Source organism: Canis aureus, chromosome 35 (genome assembly GCF_053574225.1).
Source record: "Canis aureus isolate CA01 chromosome 35, VMU_Caureus_v.1.0, whole genome shotgun sequence".
Taxonomy (NCBI): domain Eukaryota; kingdom Metazoa; phylum Chordata; class Mammalia; order Carnivora; family Canidae; genus Canis; species Canis aureus.
This window is the reverse complement of record NC_135645.1, coordinates 25317395-25345368: the sequence shown is the minus strand read 5'-3', so window position 1 is coordinate 25345368 and position 27974 is coordinate 25317395. Positions and strand designations below refer to the sequence as shown.

The 27974-nt window shown below is 35.7% G+C and overlaps 1 long non-coding RNA gene across 7 annotated transcripts in view; it reads right to left on the bottom strand.

Annotated features, from left to right (window-relative positions):
• Positions 1-27974, bottom strand: part of LOC144305386 (uncharacterized) — a 289595-nt gene that overhangs the window by 91140 nt on the left and 170481 nt on the right. Inside the window, exon 1 of one of the 7 annotated variants that reach the window (XR_013372413.1) lies at positions 1990-2112. The exons of the other annotated variants lie outside the window; for them this stretch is intronic. This is a non-coding gene — a long non-coding RNA (uncharacterized LOC144305386). Of the gene's footprint in view, positions 1-1989; positions 2113-27974 lie in introns of those variants that run through there. 7 annotated transcript variants of the gene reach the window in all.

The window sequence follows — 27974 nt, the reverse complement described above, 5'->3', positions numbered from 1 at the left end:
TGACTTTTTCAGCTTGTGGCCACTTTTGGCCCACTCAAAAACAGGAAAAAAAAAATCAAAGTTGCACTGTATTCATTGAATACCACTGTTTTGGTCACACACAGAGTAGCTGAAATTTGAGGATTATAACTCAAAAGAATTACATGCTCAGACACTTTGGCTTCTCTGTAAGGATAAGAAAGTATTGTTGAATTCTTCTAGATAATATCTGTTTAAACCTTGGCTAAGTTCATTACCTTTCTGAGCCTCAGTATTGTCAACTAGAGAAAGATAATATTACTATCGAATTGCAGGATTCTCAGGATATTATGTCTCATTTATGAAATACTCTATATAAAGCACAGTGACAATATGAGAGTATTCAAAAGTTGGTCATTAGTATCCCAATTTGAAAAAAAATCATAGGGCAGGTTTTCATTTTAAATAGGAAAAGAAAAAAGAAAAAAAAAGGATGAAGGAGGGATGGAAAGAAAAGAAAGAGATAAAATTCATATTATTCAAATGCCCATTATGTTCCAAACCCTATTTAAAGTCTTTATAAATGTTATCTCATTAATACTTACCCATGCAGTAAGTATAAATATGCTCATTTTTGTAGATGAGAAAAGAAAAACCTATGGATTTTAAGAGAGAGAGGAAGTGACTAAGCCAGTTAGTTTAGCTTAGAAAATGGATTTTAAGCAACTTTTATTTATGAGCTTTTCTTGAGCTACCTTTTTCACCCACTCCCTTTAGATGCCTATGGTTTCCACAAAAGCTTCTAACTATTACATTTGTCTTTAGGAGGCTATGAGTCTTGAGAAATTATCAGAATTCCTGCACACATGGATTAAATGGTGTGTGTGTGTGTGTGTGTGTGTACATGGATTGTTCAGATGGAGAGAGGAATTCAGGTTGAGTTCATTCTATTTCTTCATAGTATATCATTTCCATTGGTTCTAGCAAGAACCATTTCAATTTTCACTTATTTTTTTAAAAATTCCCATTTATCACAACTTCCCACTTCTACTACTCTTGCTTTTCCATGGGCTCCCATCCTAACATTTTTTTTTTGTTTATTCCTTGTTTACTTGTATTCTTTTTTTTTTTAAAGATTTATTTGAGAGAGAAAGAGTGAGAGAGAGCACAAGCAAAGCAAGGTGAGGGGCCGACAGAGAAGCAGATTCTCTACTGAGCAGGGAGGACTGAGCAAGGAGTCCCATTCAAGGCTTGGTCTGGGGACTTCAGGATCATGACCTGAGCCCAAGGCAGATGCTTAACTGACTGAGCCACCCAGGTACCCCTTTTTGTATTCTTAGAATAGCTATTCAGACTGACTCTGTGTATGTGTGTGTGCTCATGCAAATGTATGATATCTTGAATATCACATTTTCAATATTCTTCACTCAATATTAATTTTAAAAATCTATTCATATTTTTCTGTGTAATATATTTTATTTTTTTCTGTATAATTTAAGTATTTCTTCTCCATTGCATATAGTCCTTGTGTGAAGAACATGTTAAAGTAATATTCATCTCTATTAACATTAAAATCTAAAGGGGAATCCAAAGAAATCCTTTGATTTCATAAATCAAATTCAGTTTTTAAAAGAGCCTGGTTGTGATCTCTTCACTATAAGACATTGGAAACAGTACAAAGATGTGGTTTGTGTCTTCTCTAAAGGACATTGCATGTCCTCCATTTGGAGGAATAGTCAGGGCTTAAATGGGAAGACTTAAAGCTTTCTTCTGTAATCACTGTGAACTGCAAAAATAATTTCTAAATGAGAGAGTGAGATGAGCACTAGTGCTTGGACTTCTGGTAGGCCTGCCAAAGACAAAATGGGGACACTAGAGTTTCATTAGGCATGGGCCTGAAAAGGCTGCAAGGTTACAGCAGCAAATGGACAGTCCCATGACCTCACAGAAACTTACAAGACAATGGAAAAGACAGAAAGCAAATAATAATTACAAAAGATACTTGTGAGTCTGAGATTTAAATAGACTTACTGAAATGAGCCTTTGAATCATCTGGATGTCAGAGCCTGGTTACATGGAATATGTAGTTCATGGGTTCTTATCACCCAATTTAGAAGCTTTTTCCAGTTCTCCTGTCTGCAAGAAAGATTAAGTACCTTGCTTGCATAAGGTAATTTTCAATTCACAATATATCCAGGCCCTTGTTCTTTTTATTTAAGCAATATTCTCTTAATTTTAATTTTTCTGGCATGTCCAGATCTATCTTTACGGCCAGAACATTATTCAAAGATTAATGGTCCTGAAGGAATAATGTTCTTCACACTAGATTTCTAAGGAGCTGTTCAATCTCTTTTCTAATTCAGCAGTGAGAGTGATGAGCTGGAACAAAAGTAACCTTGACAGGAATTGTCTTCATTTATTATTTTTCCTACATCTCAAGAGGATCTGGTGGGCTCTTGAACTTGCCCTTTGAGCTAAGTAGTTGGAAAGTACTTTGACTCCTGGCAACTTACCCAGTAGTCTGATAAATGTGACTTAGCTACCTTAGTTCTGGTTTGTGGGAAACAGCAGAATTTTCTATGGTTATTTTGTGCACTCTTACAAAAGAGAATTATTTTCTTTCATATGTGTGGGCGCTGTAGACAGGAAGGATTGCGAAGGAAAAATTATATGGTAACAACAAATCTGATTGACTCCTGGGATTTCAAGTATGACAAGTAGTGCTTTTCTCTCCACATTATCAATTTCATGGTGTTTAGAAGTAACTGCTAGGTTTTCTTTTAAGTCTATTAGAAAATATTGATGTGTGACTTACTGTTGATATGACACGTGGAATAAATTTTAGCAAAAGAGCTGCTCACTTCCTACACAATATGTGGGTTATTATCTGTGTTAAATGAAAAAAAATACTGTGCTTTTTATTTTACTTTGTGGGAGTCTGCAACAAAGGATATATGGAAATTAAAGGAACTCTAGAATTTTCTTTTTTTTATGGCCATCTTTACACTAATATACTCATGTAAATTATATAGTTGAGCATATCCTATAATGATACTATTCACTGGACACTTACTTTTTTTAACTTGCTCATTCATTTATACATTTAATAAATATTTATGAAATACTTACTATGTGATGATACTTTCCTAAATGTTGAAGCTATAATGTCAAGATTTAATTCCTAACCAGTAAAGGAAGACAGAACCAAAACAAAAAGCAAGCATATAATCATAAAATGTTTTGAATGTTATAATAAAGAAACGGGGCCCTCTGGGAGAATAGAAATAGAATTAAGCTAAGGGACCTGAAGATAGAGATAACTGTGTTTAAGTTGAGACCTGAAGGATGAAGAGAGTTGTGCAGGAGACAAGAGTCAAGAGAAGTAATTTGTAAGTAATGGAAACAGAGAAGTAATTTGTAAGTAATGGAAACAGCCTCACAAACCAAAAGAAAGATTGTAGTATATTTAAGGAACTAAAATGAGTCCTGGTTTCCTTGACTTGATATGTGAGAATAAGAAGAGGTTGTAAGCAGTGGCCATAATATGAAAATCATTTCAAAGTATAAATAAGACTTCAGAATTTATCTTAAGATAAATCCTATACTGTCCTTAGATAAGTAGTATTATCCTCATTTAACAGATAAGAAAACTGGCCTAGAAAGGATAAATATGCTCCTATTTACCCAGCAAATAACTGATCAAGCCAGGTTTTTAAACAAGTACTTTCTGTCTTCAAAATCTATGATTTTTACCCTTTTGTTTATGGCCTCTTTTCTAATCTACATAGGTGGTCTTATCTTGACTAGATGTTATATTCAAAGAAACTTTAATACAACATTTAAACATATTTTTTAAAGATTAAATACATATCACTGTCTCTCAAGAAAACTCCAGAGTGAGAGGAATTTCTAATCACAGTTCAAGGTAAAGCCTTATATATCTTTTCCTGCCTCTTTTGATGTCAGTAACCCCCATGCTTGTAAGTTATTTATCAAGTCTCTCTTCCTTACATATTCTAAACATAAATGCTCTAAGCCTTGTCTGTATAAGCAGTCACACTCCATTTCCTCATGCTTATTATAATATTCATTTTTTTCCTTCTGGTAACTCTCTGTACACTCCAATGTGAATTCAGCCATCACCTACAGATGCTCTAGTTCTTTCCTCTCTCTTTCCATCAACTGGTAGGGCAATTAATTAAATGGAACCTCTCCCAACAATTCCCTGTTGAAAGATATAACCACCAAGACGGCCATGGCTGAGGAGAATGCAGACATATCTTAGTCCTTATATCCTCATGAATGAGGTACATGTATGGAGTGTAACTGAGAATCCAGTGTCTTAGAAAGAGGTTCTCTGCAAAAACAAAACACCAAGGAGTGCCTGGCTGGCTCATTTGGTAGAGCATGTGACTCTTGACCCAGGGTTAAGTTCAAGCCCCACATTGGGCATTAAGCTTACTTAAAGCAAAAACGAAAACCCCACCAATTCTATGTATTGTGGGATGGGAATCACACAGGTTATGGCTAGCCATTAAAATAAATCTAAAGGTATGGGGGAAAATATGGCTTGCTACATGCAGCTCTGGGAAAAGCAAGCTATTTCCTCAATATCACTGCCCCAGAAAGAAACTGCAAGCCATTCCTACTTTCACCTAAATAGAAAAAGGGCTCTTCTGAAATTCCTTAACAGATAAGTTTCAGTTTGCCAAACTTATCATCACCAATTACCTGGAGAAAAACTCCTTATGGCATCATTCACTATCCACTCCTATCTGTTGATAAAAACAGGTAATGGGGCTATTTAAGGCACTCTGATCACTTCTGAAAAGATGATGGCATCAAGAAAGAGTGAAAGTATAACTAATGGCAGAAACAGAAGAAAACTGTAATCAAAATCTTAATCATATTAAGAACATAAATTACAGCACATCCTTGTGAAGAGTTTTTGGAACAAAAACAAACTTAAAAATTAGAGAAATTGAAAATAAGTGAGCTACCACTGAAAATTAGGTTTTATAATTTAAAATACACATCACAAAGTACTAAGAAAGGAAATAAGAGAATCTCTTGTGAAAACACAGAGATATGAAGAAGAAAAAATAGATGTGGTAAAAGTGATAATCATAGAAATATTAGAATGTAAACTCAATGCAGGCAGAAATCTTGTACTTCTTTATCATTGCCAGTATTTTTAATGGTGCTAAACCCATAGTAGGTGCTCAATGAACAAATGAAGGACAAATGAATAGAAGAAAATTTACCTAGAGTGAGGATTTAAAAGTTACACATATAAATGAGGTAGAGCCATTTCCCCCTCTTCCTGAAAATACAACTGTAAAGCTTGGAAATGGTATAAGGCACAAAGGAAAGAGAACTCTAAAAGATAGGAAGAAGATGAGCTAGCTTGGGGGCCCAGGACTGGTGGAACTGCACAATGCCAGGAAGTCTTGCATAGAGAGGAAGATTACCCAGGTCATATTTCCAGATACCTAACCTAGCAAAGGAAGACAGCTGAGGCAGGTTCTTCCCTCCCATAGATTGAACAGAAGTCTCCCTGACAGCATCAGTGGGCCAGACTCCTTAGGTAAGCACTAGGAACCCAACCTAAAATAAGTAGCCCCCAGAAGTGTTCTTTCTTCTTTAAGAGCCTGAGTCTCTCCTTCCACAGAAGATATGAAGTGAAACTGGTAAAAGAGACTCAGCCAAGTCTGGAAAACTCGTTGCCCCAGACACGTGAGACTCTCCTATCCCTGCCCAGAGATATCAGACAATCCAGAGGCATCAGTCCTTCCTTACTGAGAGACGTTCAGTAGCTCACCTTAGGACATTCCTTCTCTGCCCTTAGGCAACACTAGTAGGAACAACCGGTGCCCCAGCATCACCAGGTAAACCAAGTAGACTAAACTAAAACCACAAAGTCTCTAAAAATAAGACTACCATTGGAGCCATAGCCCACAAAGTAGGCCAAACCTCATGTGATAAATCTCAACAGGGTACTACTTGGAAAAATAAAAGATTGAAATAAGGTCCAGTGTCCCCTAACAACAGACAAAAATGTTAAGAATATAAAAGAAAATCACTCACCATGTCAAGAAAACCACAACTTGAATGAAAAAAGACAATCAACTGACACCAAAACAAAGAGGAATTCAATATTGGAATTATCTGACAAAGATTATAAAGAAATTTCATAAAAATGCTCCAGCAATCAACTACAAATTCTCTTGAAACAAATGAACCAATAATTTCAAACATTAGCTAAGAAATAGAAATAATTTTAAAAAATCAAGTGAAAATTGTGAAGCAGAAAATACAGTAACAGAAATAAAAACTCAGTGAATGTGTTCAGTAGTAGAGGGGAGATGACTGAGGATAGGATCAGTGAATGAAGACAAAATAGCAGATTGGCTGGTTGTTCACCTAAACTAAACAACAGAAAGAAAATAGACCAAAAAAATTTTAATCTCAGAATCTTTATCTCAGAATCTCAGAGATCTGGAAGATAACAAAAATCAACACGCATATCATTTGGTATTCCAAAAGAAGAAGGAAAAAAGTGGGAATGGAAGAGTATTTGAATAAATAATGTCTGGGGGCACTGGATGGTTCAGTCAATTGAGTGAGTGTCTGACTCTTGGTTTCAGCTCGGGTAATGATCTCGGGGTGGTGAGATCAAGCCCTGTGTCAGGCTCTGTGCTCAGTAGGGAATTGCTTGTAGATTCTCTCCCTCTGCCCCTCTCCCCATGCTCTCTCTCTCAAATAAATAAATAAATCCTTAAAAAGAAAAAAGAAATAACGTCTGAAAATTTTCCAAATTTGGTGGAAGACAGACTTATGGATCCAAGCTGAGCAAACCTCCAAAACCGTATAAACCCTACACTAAGACATATCATGAACTTTTGAAAATTAATGGTAAAAAAAAAAAGTCTTGCAAGCAACCAGACAGAAACTACATATATCTATATAAGAATCAAAGAATTTTTCATTGAAAATCACAGAGGACATTATAATGTGACACAGTATTTTCCTAATGCTACAAGAAAGTAAGCATTAATTGCAAATTCTGTATCTGTGGAAATTATTGTTCAGGAATTAAAGGGAAATAAAAACATTCTCAAGTGAAAAAAAAATAAAAATAACTTCTCCCTAGGAAACCTACTCTTAAAGATTAGCTAAAGAAGTTCTTCAAACAAAAGAGGAAAGGAAGGATGGATGGATGGAAGGAAGGAAGGAAGGAAGGAAGGAAGGAAGGAAGGAAGGAAGGGGAGGGGAGGGGAGGGGAGGGGAGGGAGGGAGGGAGGGAGGGAGGGAGGGAAGGGAGGGAGGGAGGGAGGGAGGGAGGGAGGAAGGAAGGAAGGAAATTTACTGATCTTTCTGTATCGTCATTGAATTTAAATTTATAATTATCTCAGAAAACTCTCAATTAAACAAAAAAAGTAAAGTATTGTGCTAGCCAGCATCATTCATTCTTCATGTAGGTCATAAAAGACATTGAAGCTTCCACCTTACTTGCTCCTGGATCATGCACTTTGGGGACACTACCCATCCCACATCAGATTTTCCCTCTACAACAATGGAAAATAAAAAAAGAGAGAGCCATAGGTTACTAATGTGAAAATTACTATTATAAGGATCCTTATCCTTCTCTAAGATATCCCTCATTCTCCTATCTCATAAGGATTCAAAAATTACATGCTCTTTGTCTCCATGTATTCAATCACTGAAGCAATTACCTGAGAAAGCACTCTAACCGAGAAAATTATGTGTTAACTCTCTGGATAGAGCAAGTGTTTATAGAAAACAATTGCAAGCCATAAATGATAATAATCATAGTAAAATCTGAATAAATTGTTTTAATTGAAAATTATAATATGTAACAAGCAAGAATTATGCCATAAAACTGACATTTTGTCAGGAAAAAATACTAACGTCAAGCAAACTCAGGAGTTGGAAGATAGGTTTTTAAGATTTATTTGGAAATATAACCATCCTATAGGTCCGGTTTCTATGAGGATGATGGGCAGGATTAGCCAAACAAATGCAGTGAGTGAGGATCATAACATTATTGTTTTGATATACTCTATAGGAATAACTATTACAAATAAGTTATTGAAAATAAGAAAGCAGTCACTAGCAAATCACTAGTCATATTTTTCAAGTCAGAGGGAGAAAAAAAATTTTGAGAAAAAAAAACAACGAGAAATTACCTGCTTTAGATTTTATAGCGAGGCAGAGATAAATGGCCATCTGGCTCCAAACCCCGTGTATTTCTACACTATTATTTGGCTTTCATCTATGGTCCTAACAGGTCTATACTGAAGATATTTCAAGTTAATGAATCTACCTTATGTTTTCATCATTCCTAAGGTTAAAGAACAAAGCAAATGTTAACGACTCACCCTCATAGCTTCAATTGGCACTGTAAAATATAAGGAATAGCAACAAAAATAAACGAAAAAGAAACAGAAATTACATTTCATGGCAGTAGTCATTGACCAAAGGAAAAATGCATTGGATATGAGAAAGGGAGAGAGAGGAGGTGGGGGGGAGAACAGAGGGAGAGGGAGAGTGAGAAGCTGAGGCAGGCTCCACACCCAGTGCAGAGCCTGATGCAGGGCTCAATTTTATGACCCTGAGATCATGACCTGAGCCGAAATCAAGAGTCAGCTTGATTTATGTACATATAAATACATACACCATCCAGCTTGAAAAAACATATATGCATATATACACCAGTTGGCTTGAAAATATTTATATATTTTACACCAGCTCTATGTAACAGCTCTATGTCAGTTCTAAAGAAATAATCCATTTCTTAAAACATCATGTTCAAAATGGTATTTCTAGCACTAGCTAGGAAGGACCCCTGCCGCAAATGAACCTGGAGATCTGCAGGTCTATTGGGGAATAAGTTAGGCTTGCAAAGAATTTTAGAAGGAAAAAATTTTTTTAATTAAAATTTTATGTTTTGAAAAATTGGAACACTCTTTTAGGAGACTGGTGCCTCTTTGAGGATGTTTCTAAATATTCTGAAACAGAAGAATCCATTTCCCTCAGACAGTGCAGGGTTCGTCCTCTTTCTAATGGTGTCAAGTGTCATGAATGAGGTTTCCTGAAAGAGATGGGACTTGAACTAGGAGCATTTGAACCAAGAAGAAGCAACATTGCTGAATGTTACAACTTAAGCTACAGGTATAAGAGGCCCTGAATTATCTGTGTCCTGCATGGTGTGTGTATATCACCTTGAAGTTTCTGAGAGAAAAGTCTCATGTGGAGATTTGGATCTTCCCATCCCCAAAGATTTAGAACATTTTTTAAATGACAAGTTTTGAACACAAATACCTAAAAATTGAAATAGCCAGAGGCACTGGATAACAGGAAAAGATGAAAGACCTAATTCAAATGGTTGGGCCAAATAATGACTAAGGAGAAATAATAACCATCTGCAAATATTTGAGGGAACTATGGACCAAGAAGGGGAGAGGAATTTCTTTAAGTTCTCCAAAGGGGTATAACTAACAGAAACAGGATTAAATTGAGCAAAGAAAAATGTAGGCAGAGCATGAGCAGGAAAATGACCACGTAATGGGATCCGTCAGTTTGTGGAATAGTCATTCACAGGACGTGGTGGAAACCCCACCACTTGAATCGTTTTTGGCTAAGTGGAAAAATTGCTCTATTAAAGAGGACTATTCAACCCTGGAAGAAGAGGGACTTGGTGAGCAATCTGTCTCTTTCATCTTTAGTTTCTATAGTTTTGGAAGAGAAAAAAAGAAGAGGAAAACTAAGAGAGCAACCTGGTGGAATAACTTGAAACGATTTTTTTTTTTTTTGGATCTAGAAACCACAGAATAGCAGTGATGAGCAAAATGAACAAATGAGAGAGTAATCCCACTAAGACACACCAATTTCAGGGCATCTAGATGGCTCAGTCAGTTAAGCGTCTGCCTTCGGCTCAGGTCATGATCTCAGGGTCCTGGGACAGAAACTTAGGTCAGGCTCCCTGCTCGGTGGGGAGTCTGCCTTTCTCTCTTCCTCTACCCCTTCATTCACTCATGCTCACTCCCTCTCTTTCTCAAATAAATAGATAAATAAAATATTTTTAAAAGCACAGTAGCAGCCCGGGTGGCTCAGCAGTTAAGCGCCTGCCTTCAGCCCAGTCCTGGAGACCCAGGATCGAGTCCTGCATTGGGCTCCCTGCATGGAGCCTGCTTCTCCCTCTGCTTCTGCCTATGTCTCTGCCTCTCTCTCTGTGTCTCTCATGAATAAATAAAATCTTTAAAAAAATAATAAAAACACAGCAATTTCAATAATTATGAAAAAATTTAAAGCCTTAGGCTAAAGAGAAAATGATTTCAAAGAGAAGTTGGGTATTTATTTAGTGACTTTTGTTTTCTAGCCATAATAAAATATTAAACTTATCTCAACATTCCTCTTAAGTAATTTAAGGATCATCATGATCATCTCTGAGTTAGACTAACACAGTTGTTTTAGCTCTGGGACCCCAGGAAATTGGGATATCTCAGAATGATCTGGATAATCCAATCAATCATCTAAGGCAGCTAGACCCCTAAAAGACAGGTTAGGCAAAGAGCTACACTCATCATAAATAAGTATAGTGAAATAATTAAGTATCATAGAAATTCTATAAAGACATATTGACAATTGACTACAGGTAAAACATAATCCACATCAAGTAGTGTCAGGAATCCGTAAGTGCATAAAACTTGGTCGTTTTTCTCCTTGAGTTTTGAGTCTGTTGGGACAGACAGATGGGGAAACTATAGATCTTTGGGTAACGAAGCATCAAGGCTCCCTGTTGGACAAAGATGTTTTTCGTACTACTGTTGAAAATCTCAGGGACTCAGCCTGCTTTTCTCTTCTCTTAGTAGTTATTTCTTCCCACTCTATCTGCTCTCTACGAACCCTACCTTTTCCATTTCTTCTTCTTTTTTTTTTTAATTGTAGTAGACATACAATGTTATATTAGTTTCGGGTGTACAACACAGGGACTCAAGCATTATACACATTACTCAGCGCTCACTGTGATAAGTAGAGTTGCCATTGGTCACCACACTGTCATCACAATATTAGTCACTGCATTCTCCGTGCTGTATTTTTGATCTCCTTGACTTATTTTATAACTGGAAGGTTGCACCTCTTAATTTCCTACACCTATTTCATCTGTACCCCCATCCTCTTTCCCTCTGGCAAGTACCTTGTACTTGCATTGTTCTCTGTATTTAGGAGTCTGTTTCTGTTAGGGTTTTGTTGTTGTTGTTGTTGTTGTTATTGTTTATATTCCACACATAAGTGAAATCACATGGTATTTGTCTTTCTGTCTGACTTATTTTGCTTAGCACAATACCCTCTAGGTCCATCCACGTTAAAGTGGCAAGATCTCATTCTTTCTTTCTGGCTGTGGTAATACTCCATTGTGTGTATACACACACACACACACACACACACACACACACACCACATCTTTATCTAGTAAATAAAGACATCTATCTAAAGCCATCTATGGATGGACACTTGGGTTGCTTCTATACCTTGGCTATTGTAAACAATCCTTCTAAAAAACATAGGGTGCATATATCTTTTCAGAGTTATGTTTTTATTTTATTTGGGTAAAAGACTTAGTAGTGGAATTACTGGATCATGTGGTATTTTTATTTTTGATTTTTTGAGGAATTTCCATACTGTTCTCCACAGTGGTTGTATCAACTTACATTCCTATCAACAGTGCATGCGGATTCCCTTTTCTCCACATCCTCACCAACACTCATTATTTCTTATCTTTTGGATTCCAGCCAATCTGACTACTGTGAGGTGATATTTCATTGTAATTTTGATCTTCATTTCCCTAATGATTAGTGATATTGACCATTTTTTTCATGTATCTATTGGCAATTTGTGTGTCTTCTTTGGAAAAATGTATATTTGGGTCTTCTGTCCATTCTTTAACTCAATTATTTATTTTTTTGGTGTTAAGTTGTATAAATTCTTTATATATTTTGGATATTAACACTTTATCACTTTTATAATTTGCAAATATCTTCTCCCGTTCAGTAATGGGTTGCCTTTGTTTTGCTGATGGTTCCCTTGGCTGTGTAGAAGCCTTCTATCTTGGTGTAGTCCTGATAGTCTATTTTTTATTTTGTTTCCCTTGTCTTAGGAGACATCTCCATAAATATGTTGCTAAGGCCAATGTCCAAGAGATTACTACCCATGCTTTCTTTTAGGTATTTTATGATTTCAAGTCTCATATTTATGTCTTTAATCCATTTTGAGTTTATTCTGTGCACTGTGTAGGAGAGCAATCCAGTTTCATCCTTTTGTATGTAGCTGTTCAGTTTTCCCAATACTATTTATTGAGGAGAGCATCTTTTCTTCAGTGTACCCCCTTTGTTGTAAATAAATTGACCATATATACTTGGGCTTATTTCTGGGCTCTCTGTTCCATTGATTTATATGTTTGTTTTTGTGTCAGTACCACTCTGTTTTCATTACTACATCTCTGTAGTATATCTCGAAATCTGGGATTGTGATACCTCCAAATTTGTTCTTTCTTCATTGCTTTGGCTATTGGGGGTCTTTTTGGTTCCATACAAATTTTAGGATTATTTGTTCTAGGTGTGTGAAAGACACTATTAGTATTTTGATGATTATATTAAACCTATAGATTGCTTTGGGTACTGTGGACCTTTTAATAACTTTAATTCTTCCAGTTGATGAGCATGGCATATCTATTTGTCTGTATCATCTTTAGTCTACTTCATCTATGCCCTATATTTTTCAGAGTATAGATCTTTTACCTCCGTGGTTACATTTACTCCTAGGTATTTCATTGTTTGATGTAATTATAAAGGGGATTGTGTCCTAATTTCTCTCTCTGCTACTTTGTTGTTAGTGCATAAAAATGCAACAGATTTCTGTGTATTAATTTCATATCCTGCAACTTTACTGAATTCATTTATTCTAAAAGATTTTTGGTTGGAGTGTTCTAGGTTTTCCTATAAATGGCATCATGGCATCTGCAAATTGGGACCATTTTACTTCTTTCTTACAAATTTAGATGCCTTTTATTTCTTTTTCTCATTTGATTGCTACAGCTAGGGTTTCCAGTACTATGTTGTTATAAAAGTGGTGATAGTGAACAACCTTGTCTTGTTCCTTATCTTAGAGAAAAGTCTTCAATTTTTCACCAGGATTATGTTAGTTGTGGGGTTTTTATATATGGCTATTACTATGTTGAGGGATGTTCCCCTCTAAACCCACTTTGTTGAATGGATGCTGAATATTGGCAAATGCCTTTTCTGCATCTTTTGAGATGATCATGTGGTTTTTATTCTTCCTCTTGTTAAAGTGATTTATCACATTGGTTGATTTGCAAATATTCAACAATTCTTGCATCCCTGGATTAAATACCACTTGATTATGTGAATGATCCTTTTAATGTATTGTTGAATTTAGTTTGCTAATATTTTGTTGAGGACTTTTGCATCTATTCCTTAGAATATTGGCCTATAGTTTGGGGTTTTTTGTTTGTTTGGGGGGTTTGGTTTTTTTTGTTTTGTTTTGTTTTGTTTGTTTTTGTTTTGTTTGTTTGTTTTTGTTTTAGTCTGTTTAGTACCAGGGTAATGCTGCCCTTATAGAATAAACTTGATAGAGTTTTTTCCTCTTTTATTTTTTGGAATAGGTTGAGAAGACTAGGTATTAACTCTTCTTTAAATGTTTAGTAGAACTCACCTGTGATGCCATCTGGTATTAGCTTTTGTTTGTTGGGAGCTTTTTGATTAGTGATTCAATTTTGTTACTAGTAATAGGTCTGTTCAAATTTTCTATTTCCTCCTAATTTGGTTTTGGAAGATTGTGTGTTTCTAGGAATTTACCCATTTCTTCTAGGTTGTTCAATTTGTTGGCATGTGATTTTTCATAGTATTCTCATATAGTCCTTTTTATTTCTGTGGTATCAGTTGTTACTTCTCTTTCATTTCTGATTTCTTTGGGTTTCTTTCTTTTTTCTTTATCAGTCTGGCTAATGGTTTATCAATTTTATTTATCTTTTCAAAGAGCCAACTCCTGGTTTTATTCATCTCTCTCTCTCTCTCTCTTTCATTTATTTCCACCGTGGTCTTTATTATTTTCTTTCTTCTACTAATTTTGCATTTTTTTTCTAGTTCCTTTAGGAATTAGATGGTTTTGAGCTTTTTCTTATTTCTTGATATAGGTCTGTATTGCTATACACTTTACTTTTTGAACTTCTTTGCCTGCATCTGGAAGATTTTGGACTATTATGTTTTCATTTTCATTTGTCTCCATGTATTTTATTTTTGACTTCTTTGTTGATCCATTGGTTACGTAGTAATAGTCTTTGGGCTCTAAGTGTTTGTATTTTTCCAGTTTTTTCTTATACTTGATTTCTAATTTTATACTGTTTTTAGTGGGGAAAAAATGCCTTATATGATTTCAGTTTCCTGAAATTTATTGAGATTTATTTTGTGGCCTAACTTGTCTATCCTGGAGAATGTTCCATATGCACTTGAAAAGAATATGTATTATGCTAGTTTTGGATGGAAAGCTCTGTATACAATTGTTAAGTTCATCTGAACTAATAAGTTGTTCAAAGCCACTGTTTTCTTATTTTCTTTTTTTAATTTAAATCCAACTTTCCTATTTTCTGTCTGGATGATCTATCCATGTAAGTAGGTTATGACTGTCAATTTATCCCTGTTAATACTTCTTTTATGTATTTAGGTGCTCCTATTTGGGTTACATAGTTATTTGCAATTGTTATATCTTTTTGTTAGACTGATCCCTTGATAATTAGATAGTGACCCTCCCTATTTCTATAGACTTTGTTTTAATGTCTATTTTGTCTGATATAAGTATTGTTATCCCAGTTTTTTTTCTTCCATTTGCATGGAATTTCTTTTTCCATCTTCTCACATTTAGTCTGTATGTGTCCTTCAGTCTGAAGCTTGTCTTATAGACAGCATATAGATGGGTTGTTTTCTGGTTATTTTGTAGTTCTCTAGTCCTTTCTTTGTCTCTTATTCTCTTCCCTTGTAGTTCGACAGCTTGTTTTGTTTTGTGCTTTGATTCCTTTCTCTTTCCTTTTTGTGTAACTATTATTGGTTTTTGATTTGCAGTTACCATGGAGATTACATATAGCATCTTATGTGTATGTCATTTTATATCAAATTGATGGTCACTTAAATCTGTAAACACTTAAAAGCAGATGTACATGTTTTATGTATATGATGTCGTATATTACACCTTTTCATTTTTGTGTATCTCTTGACTAACTTTTGTAACTATAATTGATTTTACTACTTTTGTGTTTTTAACCTCCACACTGGTTTTATAAGTGATTAATCTACTACCTTTACTATATATTTGCTTTACCAGTGAATCTTTTCCTTTCATAAATTTACTTCTAGCTCTAATCTTTTCTTTCCATTAAAGAACATTCTTTAACATTTTCTGTAAGCCTGTTTTAGTGGTGAATTGTTTGTTTGGAATATTCTATCTCTCCTTCAATTTTGAATGATAATCTTGTCAGATAGAGTATTTTTGGTTGTAGGGCTTTTCTTTTTAACACTGAATGTATCATGTCACTTTCTACTGGCCTAAAAAGTTTATGTTGAAAAACCAGCTGATTACCTTCTGGGGTTTCCCCTTGTATGTAACCGTTTTCTTTTCTAGTGTTGGTTTTTAAGATTCTCATTTTATCTTTGTTTTTTGCCATTTTAATTATGTGTCTTGGTGTGGACCTACTTGTGTTCATTTTGTTTGGGGCTCTCTTTGACTCTGGACCTGAGTGTCTGTTTTCTTCCTCAAATTATGGAAGTTTGAAGCTATTATTATTTCTTCAAATGAGCTTTCTGCTTTTCTCTTTCTTCTTCTGGGATAATGTGTTATTATCCTTGATGGTGTCACAGAGGTCCCTGAATTTATTCTTATTTATTTTTTATTTTTTTCTTTTTGCTGTTCAGGTTCATTGCTTCTCATTATCCAGACTTCCAGATCACTCATCTATTTTTCTGCCACTTCTAATCTTGTGTTGATTCCTTCTTTCGTATTTTTGTCTTCAGTTATTGTATTCTTCAGCTCTGATTATTTTTTGTTGTCTATCTCTTTGTTGAATTCCAAGTTGATCTGCTCTTCTCTCAAGTCTGGTGAGTATCTTTATGAACATTACTTTGAACTCTTTATCAGATATATTGCTTATCTTTATTTTTTTCTATGCTTTTATCTTATTTTTTCATTTGAGACATAGTCCTCTGTCTCCTCATTTTCTTTAATCCTCTGTATTTATTTCTATGTTTTAGGTAGGTAAGTTACATCTTCTGGTCCTGATAGTAGTGGCCTTGTGTAGAAAAGTCCTCCATATACTCAGTCATCAGAACCAGGCACTCCAGGGGTTTCCCTCATGTGGACTACGTGTACCCTCTTGTTGTGGCTGAGTTGCAATTGCTGTAAACATGCTGGGGGAGGAGGGGCTGGACCTCAACCCAAGTGGCTGCAATGACCCACTTCACTTATTGTGGGTTCAATGGCAGGGTTTGATCCCATACTCTGGAGAGACCCAGTTGAAGCTTTTGAGGGCTCAATAGCAAGAATAACTGGCCCTCAGTCTGGCTGTCTGCAATTAGCTGCTGTGACAGCTATTGGGGCACCAAAGGGCAGAGTCTATGGTGAGGCAGGAGCTGATTTGGAGGGATACCTGCAGAGGTAGGCAGATTGTATGGGGTGGATCTGCAGGGAAACACTAGGGCAAGGCATATAGTGTGAGCAAGGTAGATGGAGTGTTACACTTGACTGCTGCAAGCCTCTGGCTACCGGGAAAGCAAGAAAAATGGTACCACTAGCACTTTTGTTCCTGGAGAAATTTCCTGCAGATCTCTGCCTTTCTGGCAAACATTCTAAAATTATAGTCAAGAAATTTTCTTCACATATATCCCAGGAGTTTTTCAACTACTGCTTCTGTGCTGTGTGTCAGGTTGAGTCATTTAGTGTACTGGCCCTTTAAGGGCAAAGACTTGGTTTGGTTTCTTAAAAGCACTCTGGCTTCTCTGGAATTAAGCCCCACTGATTTTCATAGCCAGATGTTATAGGAATGTGTATTCCCATGTAGGTCTCCAAGGCCATGAGTGCCTGATGTGGAATCTGTTCCCCTTGTTCCTTTATGCTTGTGATGTCCCTCCCACCTGTGGTTAGTTGCACCAGAGGTTGGGTTCCTGACCTTATTTCCACCTCTATATACCCCTTTCTGTGTAGCCTTTTCTCTAGGACTGGCAGTGGAAGATGTGTTCTGTCAATATCCAGCTCATTTTCAGAGTTTGTTGCATAATTGTAGCTTTAGTACATCTGTGAGAGAAAACTATCTCAGGATCCTCCTTCTCCACCATCTTCTCTGATCTCTTTCAGGTTCACCATTTCTTAGTGTCATGAAGGAAAGAAGACAATCCCTTTTCATTTTTCAAATTAAATCAGCACAGGATATCAGCAGGAACCCAAAATAACAACCAATATTTATCGTGCACTTATTCTATGCCAGGTACTATGCTGAGTCATTAAAATGCACTTTTTCTTTGATCCATGTCAAAATCCTATGAATTGAGTCATTTTCCACATTATATAGATTATCATATTAAGGCTAAGTAGTGCTTATAATCTATTCAAGGTTAAACAGGAAGAAAGCAATGGAGCTATAATTGAGCACATGCTGCTAGGGGATGAATTTTGTCTTTTAAAATCCATATACTGAGGCACTAATTCCTAATGTGATTGTATTTAGAGAGAGGGAGGGCATTACAGATATAATTAAGTTTCAATAAGATCATCATGGAAGGTCCAAATCTGTTAGAATTTGCATCCTTAAGGGAGAGACACTAGATCTCTCTTTCTCTCTCTCTCATTACAGAGAGGAAATGCCATGTGCGGAAACAATGAGAAGGGTTGATCTACAAGCCAAGAAGAGAGGTCTCACCAGAAACCAACCCTGAGAGCATCTTGATCTTGGATTTACAGCTTATAGGGCCATAAGAAAGTAGATTTCTGTGTATAAGCTACCCAGCCTGTGGTATTCTGTTATGGCAACCTAAACAGAATGATACATATGTTATCTCATTCTACAGCCTTTTCTTTAAACCTCTCCTCTATTCTGTGAATTCTCATTCACTAAGTCTCTGCAGACATGTTATTGTTTAGGAAAGCAAAAGTCCAAGTACAAAAATGTTAATTTAAATATTAGTTTCCCCTCAAAACTCTGTTTAGCAATTGCATCAATAATCCTTTTCCCTTTATATGAAACTCTATCAGTTTATCAATGATTATCCAATTTTATAAATATTAAAAAATGATGCTGGAGAATCACAGGCAAAGCTATTGAAAAATAATGAGCTAGAAGAAGGAAACAATGGCAAAGATGATGTCAGAATAAACAGTTTAAAAGAGAATAGTTTTGAATAACAAATTATAAAAGATCATTGGGAAAAATTAATAAAGTTTTCATATTTCTTTGTAAAAATGACCTTTTATGTTCTACAAAATGTCAAATGTAAAATGAAGGATGTTATAAAATTATAACAAATTATTTTGTCTGATTTCCCCGCAAATAAAGAGAATTTGATTTATACTTTATTTCTTCCTAATTTTAGAACAGAGTTGATGTTTGATATAATAACCTAATTATAGTACTAGGTTTAATAAATATATTTTTTATAATTTTTAGTTCTAGTTTTCAATATAAAATTCAGCAAACCTTTTGTTCATTGTGAAATGTGAACTTCTGGTCCCCATAGAAGCAAATTCACTTTAAGTGAGATTTAAGTGCCTAACCTTTATAAAACTCAAATAACAAAAGTTATTTCGTTTATAGTTTTCCATTTACTTCTTAGAGGATAAATAGAAGCCTCTTTGGCATATTGCCTGTACTTTTATTTCTAAGAAGCAGAGTTAACCATTAATTCTCATCTCTCCTTTTCTGGTTTCTGTCACTACAACAGTGATAACAGCCAACAAAGGATATTGTCTTGTGTTTAAGCCTTAAATTGAATTAGTAATTCTATAACTATTTTGATTGACTTCTTTGATAAAAATCCAGGCTATAAAGATATACTCTATGTTCTCCAAAAGGATAGTAGTTCAGACTACAGAGGAGTCCAAAAGATACAGAGGAAATAGCTCTAAGAAAGTAGAATGTTATTTGGGAGTAATCATCATTATTAGAAAGCATGCATTATACATGCATTTATGGAACAAATATATATTCATGATGACAAATAGGAGAATAAAAGTTAATGCCCAGGGGAAATACTGCTTTGGCCAGGTTCCCAATTCAATTTGGTGTTATGACTTTTTGAAAAATCTCTAAGACTCCTCAAGTGCACCTTTCTTGAGGTGTCCCCTTTCAACCAGCAGTCTGAAGGAAGACATCTAACAGCCTGATACATCCTTTCCATTTTTGAAAGCTTAAATTCTGTCCATACTAAGGGATTTATGACTATTTCTGAAAAAAAGTAACCATTTCCCCTGTATTTTTTCCTGGCACTATGTTGAAAGGGTGATTTAAACATTATGATTTATATGTCATTTAAACTAAAGGCAGTTTTGTTTTGTGTTTTGTTTTCTCAAAGAGGTATGATTTGGATGCCATCTGGCTAAAATAATGAGTTATTTCCTGTTTAGTGACAAGGCAAAAAGAAAAAGAGGTGAAAAAGACCAGAAAAGAGTATTATTGAATCAACTCTGAACAACAGGTTTGGGGAACCATTTGCGTAGTAGTGCAGCAACAGAGAAGTTAGCATGAGTTCTAATGTCAAACAGACCTGAACTCTGGTTCTGAATCTTCTTACCAATGCATAAACTTGACCAAAGTATGTAACTACTTTGAGCTTCAGCTTCATCATTGGTAAAATGACAATAATAGTAGGTTTGTTGTAAGATTGAATGTGGTAATACACATATAGTGATAAGCATAGAATTGACATGTGGCAGGCAAGTCAATAAAATTATAATTATTATTTTCAAAAAAATATATGAAATAAGTAAAAGTTATTTATATTTACATTTTATTTTTTCAGTGAGTAGGGGTGGAAGGGTCAAAGAAAGAGAGAGAGAGGGAGAGAATCTTAAGCAGGCTCCATGCTCAGTGTGGAGCCCAGTGCAGGGCTTGTTCCTACAACCCTGATATCATGACTTAAGCCAAAATCAAGAGTCAGAGGCTCAACCAACTGACCCACCCAAGCTCTTTAGTAAAAGTTGTTTTTTTTTAAATAACTCATATCTTATCAAGGAGCACATACATACACATCTTATAAAAGCCTTCAACATATTCACCACTTCTTAATTATTTGTTCCAATTAACATGAGTCATCAATATAGGAGACTAATGTGATATACTGCAGAGCATCCAAATGTTTGAGGTCTCTTGGAATTACATTTTAAGAGAGAGTTGGAAAGTTGACATAGCTTGAATCAAGACCAAACATATTTCATATTTTCTATTTCATGTGAATGCAAACTGGTTTTAATACCCTTTTTGGACAATGGTGGAAAACAAAACATTTGTTATACCGATGGCTACAAACCATATATCTGAGTCTATGTTAATGTGCTCTCTAGCACACCTGCATAGTAGTTGCAATTGTGGCTGCAATTTTGTTGAGTTTGCACTACTGCATGATTAAGTTTGCAGTAGTGCAAACTCAACATGAACTATCTAAAATTTTCATGAAGGCAAGACTGGGAAATTAAATGATAGGGACAACCATCTATGCCTCTGTTAGGTCTTAATCTCTGCCATTCCTTCTGGAATGCAGTATTGTTTTTATTTACAATCTTGACTAGGTTCAATGACTTCCACCTAACCTTCCTTACTATAGCATTTATTTCCCGAGGCCAAGGAACCAATGTGGGAGTTGTACCATTTGCCAATTATATGTTTGGAGATAGGGAAACCCATGTGAGCCACCCCATGTGAGCTGTTGCTTCATTTATTATCTTATAATCCCCATTCTAATAAAGGGTGTCCATGGTGATGCTTCAGATTTCTGGGTGTCAATGTCAATTCAGACCCTATATTCAAGAGTCCTTGAAACGTCTGGATATTCTTTTTTCCTCAGTGTATGGTTAGCTGAGTAAATGATGATATATTCTTTTGAGGGAAGGATTGAGGGAATTATTACCATCCCATTCATCATGGAGTCATAGAGTCCTTCCTTCTGTGGACTAAGCATCTCCTTTAGTCAGTAGGTTAAGGGCCTGAGACTTGGCTCAGGTCTGGAAACTGGACAAGGGATTGCCATACTGTTCATATAGCATTGGTGCCATTAGCCTCCTAATCATAGATTTTGCATTTCTTTTGGTTGCATAAATTAAGCCATACCATTGTTGGTTGCTCATTTATCTTTCCCCTAGTAATATTATGCCTTGTTCATCATTTTGTAGCTCTGAAGGTCGGACCCTGGGGTGCCACTCCAGTCTCACAACAATAACTATGCACAGCTTGTTTCTGATGATTAAGTTCCCAGCCTCCATTTTTCCTGTTTCCAGTTCAGCAATACCATATCTCCTATCATTCCTTGGTGCAGGGAAAGACATCATTGAGCTTCTCAATGACATGGATATTTCTCTCACCAATGCAATCCTTGTTACTTTGGTAAACAGTATGTCTCCATAGCTCTCTTACAAATCTCCCACTGTCAGCTGGTAGGTTTTCTAGGTATACATAGTGCATCCCCTCCCTTTTCACTTCTCTCTGCCTATTGATCACTATCTCAACTGTAAGTCACAGTAGGTCAAGAATTTCCACTTCATTTAGAAAAGGCACTTTTTTTTCCTAAGCTACCATGGATCATCCTAGCAGTATGTCACCATATTTTCCTAAAGTATTGTCAAAGATTTAAATCCTGTATTCTGGAAGAGTGGCAAATAAACTCTTATTTATTCAACTTTATGTTTTATACTCCCGATCCAGCACCTCAGGAATACTATATATTAACTGGGTCTTACTGAGTCTTTGGTAAATATTTTTTTTCTTCTTCTTCAGCAAACTTAGCCCTTCCCTGGCTGAGTTATACTGTAAATTGACCCTAGATATTTGTCTGATGGTCAGGAGAAGAGGTGGAGATAGATCCTGAAAGGAATGTATATTGTCTTACAAAGCAGAAGGGAGAAACCATAGCCTTTAGTAGGGATGCTTGGACCACTTTTGTGGGCTCAGAGGGATCTAGAGGATCTAGAAATTCAAGATTCTTTAACAAATTGACCCAGATGGCCACATCCCTAGACCCAAGATTCCATGTGTTTTCAATAGGCTTCTGATCACAGCATATCAGATTTGCCGCAGTTAAAAAGTCAACTTTCTTTGGACCTCTATCACTCTTATAAAGTTCTTTTCTTTCCTTCCAGCTGCAGGAATTGAGTCTTTGTGTGTGTGTGTGTGTGTGTGTGTGTGCGTGTTACTAAGAAGGCCCTTTGGCTTTCAGAGCTCACATTTAACTAATTATTTACGACTCTCAGCATTTTGATGTCTTTTTTAAATGTACCAATAGACTGAGCAAAGGCTGTCTGATCCCATAGTATTTATAATTACGATCCCCAGGAACCTTTCAAATGACTAAAATATTCTCCTAATGGGGCATTTCCTTTCACTAGCATCCCATTTCAGTTCACTATTGGTGAATGTTTTAACAATATACCACTACAACATGTTGAGGTCTATGAGTACTCTACTTGCCAACAATAATGGAGTCATTACCAACTGGCCAGAGGGAGATCCAATTCACTTTACAGTCTACTTCCTGGAACCACTCCTGATATAATCAACCATCAAAGGATACATTTTCTGTGAAATTCTGAAATGAAGATTTGTACGCAGGATATATTTTAGCAAAGTGCTCTTGGGAACAACACCCATTGAGGAAGGGAAAAAAGTAGTCGGACAGATAGACAAGTTGAAATTCCTCCAGAAGAAGCCTTAGCCATCCTCTGGGAAGTTCTGGAACTGGGAATGGCCCTTTAAAGTAGTTTCGGATGGAGGCAATGAAGTTGGACCTTTGTATCTTCTCCAATGACTAGTATTTCGATGCCAGGCTGCTCCAGGGAAGGGAACAAACCTAGATGAGTTAGCTTCCTCTAGGTAAGGGCAATTTCCAGAGAAAGACTTCGCTAAGAGCTATTAGTAGCGAGCACTTCTGTCACCTGGGGTAATGAGTGCTGTGGTTCTAGAATGATAGTATCTGGATTGCATACCAAAGCATTCACTATACCCACCACTACTGAATCTATTTTTGGGTTAGCCTAGACCTCTGTACACCTCTATCTTTGGGTTAGCCTAGACCTCTGCCACTCTGGTGGCAAAGAAACAAAGAGCCAAGAGAGTTTCTGGATTTATGATTAAGCAGACACTTCAAGAAAATGGAATCTGACAAAAAAAATAGCTCATCTCAAGTGTCCAAGAGTTTGACATTACTGCAGCTGCCTTCAGTATAATCCACAATTGTTTCTAAAGATCCAAGACAATTACTTATTTCTTCCCAAGAAAATCTCTTCCAATGTTATGAGTGAGGAAGGAATGTCATAATATTTAGAATAATAGAAAGAGTTGGTATGCTTCTAGTAAAGCCAACCCTACAACTAAACTTATTAAAGTGATCCTCCTGTGCATAAATGGCCAGCAGAGCCAAAGCCCTCTCACCATCTTCCGAGTTTGATCTATGAGCCTGTGCAATATAACTTTTCAGGATAAGAATTTGTGTTAAGTCTTTACAATCTGCTTTATTAACATAATATTGCTTTTCCTTCATTAGTAGGTGTTGTTTCCAAGAGTGCTTTACCAAAAAATATCCTATATACAAATCATCATCATCATCCAGTCAGTCAAAATGCTTGTTAAATTCTTTTGTGCCCTTGACAAGAACTATAAGATAATGAGCTATTGCAATATTGGTGACTCTCAAAAGTAAAATATGCAATTTCTTTCATCAGCATTTAATGTGTTAAATGTGACTTCTGATTTTTCATTATGCATTTTTATCGTCAATAAGAAATCTTATAGTAATCATTGACATATCAACTTCCTAAAACTAGACAATTAATAAGGTTCAGAAGTAAATTCCTTGGTCTAACTTCAACATCTGAATTCAGTTTAACTTAGCTCCAAATCCCTGCAGTCTTCATGCAGTCTTCAAAGTGAATAGTTAGCCCCCAATATCTAGAAGTACCATATTTCTGATGATACTTACATGACACTTTGCCTGTGGTGGAAGAAGAAATCAATCATGCATTGCTGTTAATCAGTAAACCATAAGAACTTGTCAAAGGATTTGAACAGAGCACTGAACTTTTTAGCTGTCAGCAATATTTAAATACTTTTCAGAATGCTAAAATATGAAGACTTAATCCAAATACAATTTAAGAAAACCAATTAATATAAAACATACATAAGGAAATAAGTATCAGCATGTGAATTCATGTTAAATTGTTTATAAATAATGAACAGCTCAGGGAAATTGGTTTTATATACAGTACATTCTTCCCTTGGTGCTTGCCATACATTTAGGAAAATGAAAATGTATTACAGTTGGAAAGCCATTGAACTGCTTTTTGCCAATGCTTAACACTTTTCTTCTGGATCTCATATTCAAGAAATCACTTGAGACTATGTAGAAGCTTTAAACTTTTTTGGACACATCCCAAGGATAGAAGTGCTTGGCATCTTTCTATACAGAAGAAGCACTGAAAGTTTTTCGGGCTCTAGAACCATATTCCTCATCAATATGCAAACCATAATACAACTTATTAAAATTCTGTGAGGATGATACTATTATTCTCATTTCAGAGATGAAGATTCTGAAACACAGAGATGTTAAATGTCTTGTCCCAAGTCACACATTTAGTAATAAGAGACATCATTCAATTCTGGGTAGTTTCCTTGGAAAACTTGTGGCTTTAATGACTTGGTAATTCTGACTTCTGCCTATATTATTTATTAATAATATTAATAGAGTCAGGAGTATTTGAGAAGATGACTCAGAAATTTTTTAAAAAACATGAATTATGCAAATTAAGCTGATTATATCATTTGATCATGGTCTTTCACCCTGCCAAGCATTTGCATTTGTTTGCAAATCTTCACAAGAATCATGACTCTTAATGGACCATAAATATTTTGAACACTTATATGGAATAGATGAATAATTTTGATGGTGGTATTGCTTTCTTTTGCTATTGAGTTATAGGAGTTGCTTACATATTTTGGATATTAATTTCTCATAAGATATATGGTTTGCAAATATTTCTCCCATTCTATAGGTTGCCTTTTCACTCTGTTAAATGTTTCCTTTGCTGTCCAGAAGTTTTTGTTAGATGTAATTTCACTTGTCTACTTTTGCTTTTCTTGCCTATGTTTTTAGGGTTATATATGAAAAAAAAATTGCTAAGACCAATTTCAGTGAGCTTTTTCTCTGTTTTGTTTTTAGGAATTTTATGGTTTTGGGTCTTACATTAAAGTCTTTTATCCATTTTGAGTTTATTTTTATATATGGTGTGAGATATGGATCCAATTTCATTCTTTTACATGTGGATATTCCATTTTCCCAAAATCATTTAGTGAAGAGACTGTCTTTTCTTCATTTTGTATTCATGGTGCCCCTATTGAAGATTAGATGATTATAGTGGGTTTATTTCAGGATTCTCCATTCTGTTTCATTGGTCTATATGTCTGCTTTTATGCCAGTACCATAGTTCTATAATATTTTATAGCTCTGTAATATTTTGAAATCAGAAAATATGATGCTTTCAGCTTTTTTTTCTTGCTCAAGATTGCTTTGGTTATTTGGAGTCTTTAATGGTTCCATATGAATTTTAGGTTTTTTTGGTGTGTGTGTATATAATGTTATTGGAATTTGAGAGAGATTGCATTGAATCCATAGATCTCTTTGAGTGCTATGGACATTTCAATATTATTTCTTCTAATCTATAAACATGAGATATCTTTGGAGTTGCATTGTCTTCAACTTCTTTCACCAATGTTTTATAATTTTCAGTGTACAAATCTTTCATCTCCTTGGTTTAATTTATTCCTAATTATTTTATTTATATGATGCAGTTGTAAATGGAATTACTTTTTGTTAAGTTTTTTTCAGATAGTTAATTGTATACGTATAGACATGCAAATGATTTTTGTATGCTGATTTTTGTATCCTGCAAATTTCTTGAATTTATTTATTAATTCTAAGAGAGATTTGATGTAGTCTTTAGTGTCTTCTATACATAGGATCATGTCATCTGTAAATAGAGACAATTTCATTTCTTTCTTTCCAATGTGGATGCCATTTATTTCTTTTTCTTGTCTAATTTTGCTGGCTAGGACTTCCAGTACAATACTGGAAGAGAAGTGGTGAAAGTGAGCATCTTTGTTTCATTCCTGATCTTAGAAGAAAAGCATTCAGCTTTTCACTGTTGTGTATAATATGCTGTAGACTTATATATGTCCTTTGTTAAGTTGAAATATAGTTATTTTGTACCTAACCTATTGAGTTTTTTATCATGAAAAGATGTTGAACTTTGTAAAGTGCTTCTTCTATATCTGAGATATTTATATGATTTTTATCTTCCATTTTAACATAGCACATCACAGTGATTGGTTTGCGTATGTTGAACAGACCTTGAATCCAAGGATAAATCCTGTTTGATCATATTGTATGATCTTTTTAATGTGCTGCTGAATTTGGTTTGCTAGTATTTCATTGAGGATTTTTGTATCAATATTCATCAGGCACAATGACCTGTAGTTTTCATTTCTTGTAGTTTAATATTTGAACTTTGATATCAGAGAATACTAGCCTCATATAATGAGTTTGGAAATGTTCCTACCTCTTTGAAAAGGATTGGTATTAATTTTTCTTTAAGTTCTTGCAGAATTACATATGAAGCCATCTGATCCTGGGCTTTTCTTTGTTGTAAGGTTTTCGATTACTGACTCAATGTTCTTACCTATTGGTCTGTTCAATTTCTCTATTTATTAGATGATTCAATCTTGATAGTTTTCATTACTTTTTCATATCCTTAAAGCCTCATATCATTTTCTTCACATTTGAAGGAGTTACCTTCTCTAAGCTTACTGACAGGCTTCAAGGAAGACCATAACTAGTCAGCCTAGAGATTCTGGTTGTCTATCAGAACTTTTCTAATGGTGCATCTACTCCACAACTCTTATTCTTTCTTTGGATGGAAGATTAGAATTGGTGCTTCCCTTTAATTCTGCAAAGCCAGGCTGGGTACTGAGAGTCTTTGTTTATTTTCTCCAAGGAAGTCCCCTGAAGTGCCAAAGTTGTGTGCCATATCCCAATGCAACAGAGTTGAGCCAGTTGCTGATGTTTGTGTGTTGCATGTGGGAGCTTCTGGAAGGTCTGTGAAGGCTCCCATATGCCAGCCAGGGAGGCTCCTTTGTGCTCAGTTGACAAGGGAGTGCAGGTTGCCAGTCAACAGGAGCACACACCCAGAGCCAGAAGTGTGCATCTACTTACTGTGGTATCCTTAAATGAAGGTCCTGCAGAGGTGAGGGTGGAGCCCTTGGTGGAGACCTTGAGCATGTTTATAGAATCTGCAGCCTGCTGTTAAGATCCTCTGGATGCTCTGAGTCCCACATTTCTCTCTGCTTCTAGTGGTTCTGAAATTTCTTAGCTCTGTCAATCCCTTCAGTGTTCTGGGTGGGGCAAGATAGAAATGGACCTCTTGGACAACCAAATGATTGGGAAAAGTGGGGGGACACTTTACTCTCACTTTGCCCTTGGGAAATATCAAGAACTGAAGGGTTTTTTTCCTCCCGAGTTGTGCTTCCTTGGGGGAGGGGTGATATGGGTGAGGTGAAACTTCTCTTTCTTTCTTCAATGCATCTAGTCTCAGATTTTTGGTTCATAAAAGTAGATAGAAGTTCTCAGATGTATTCCTGGCCTCCTACAAAGGTATTCTAATCTCCGACTAGTTGTTAAAAATCA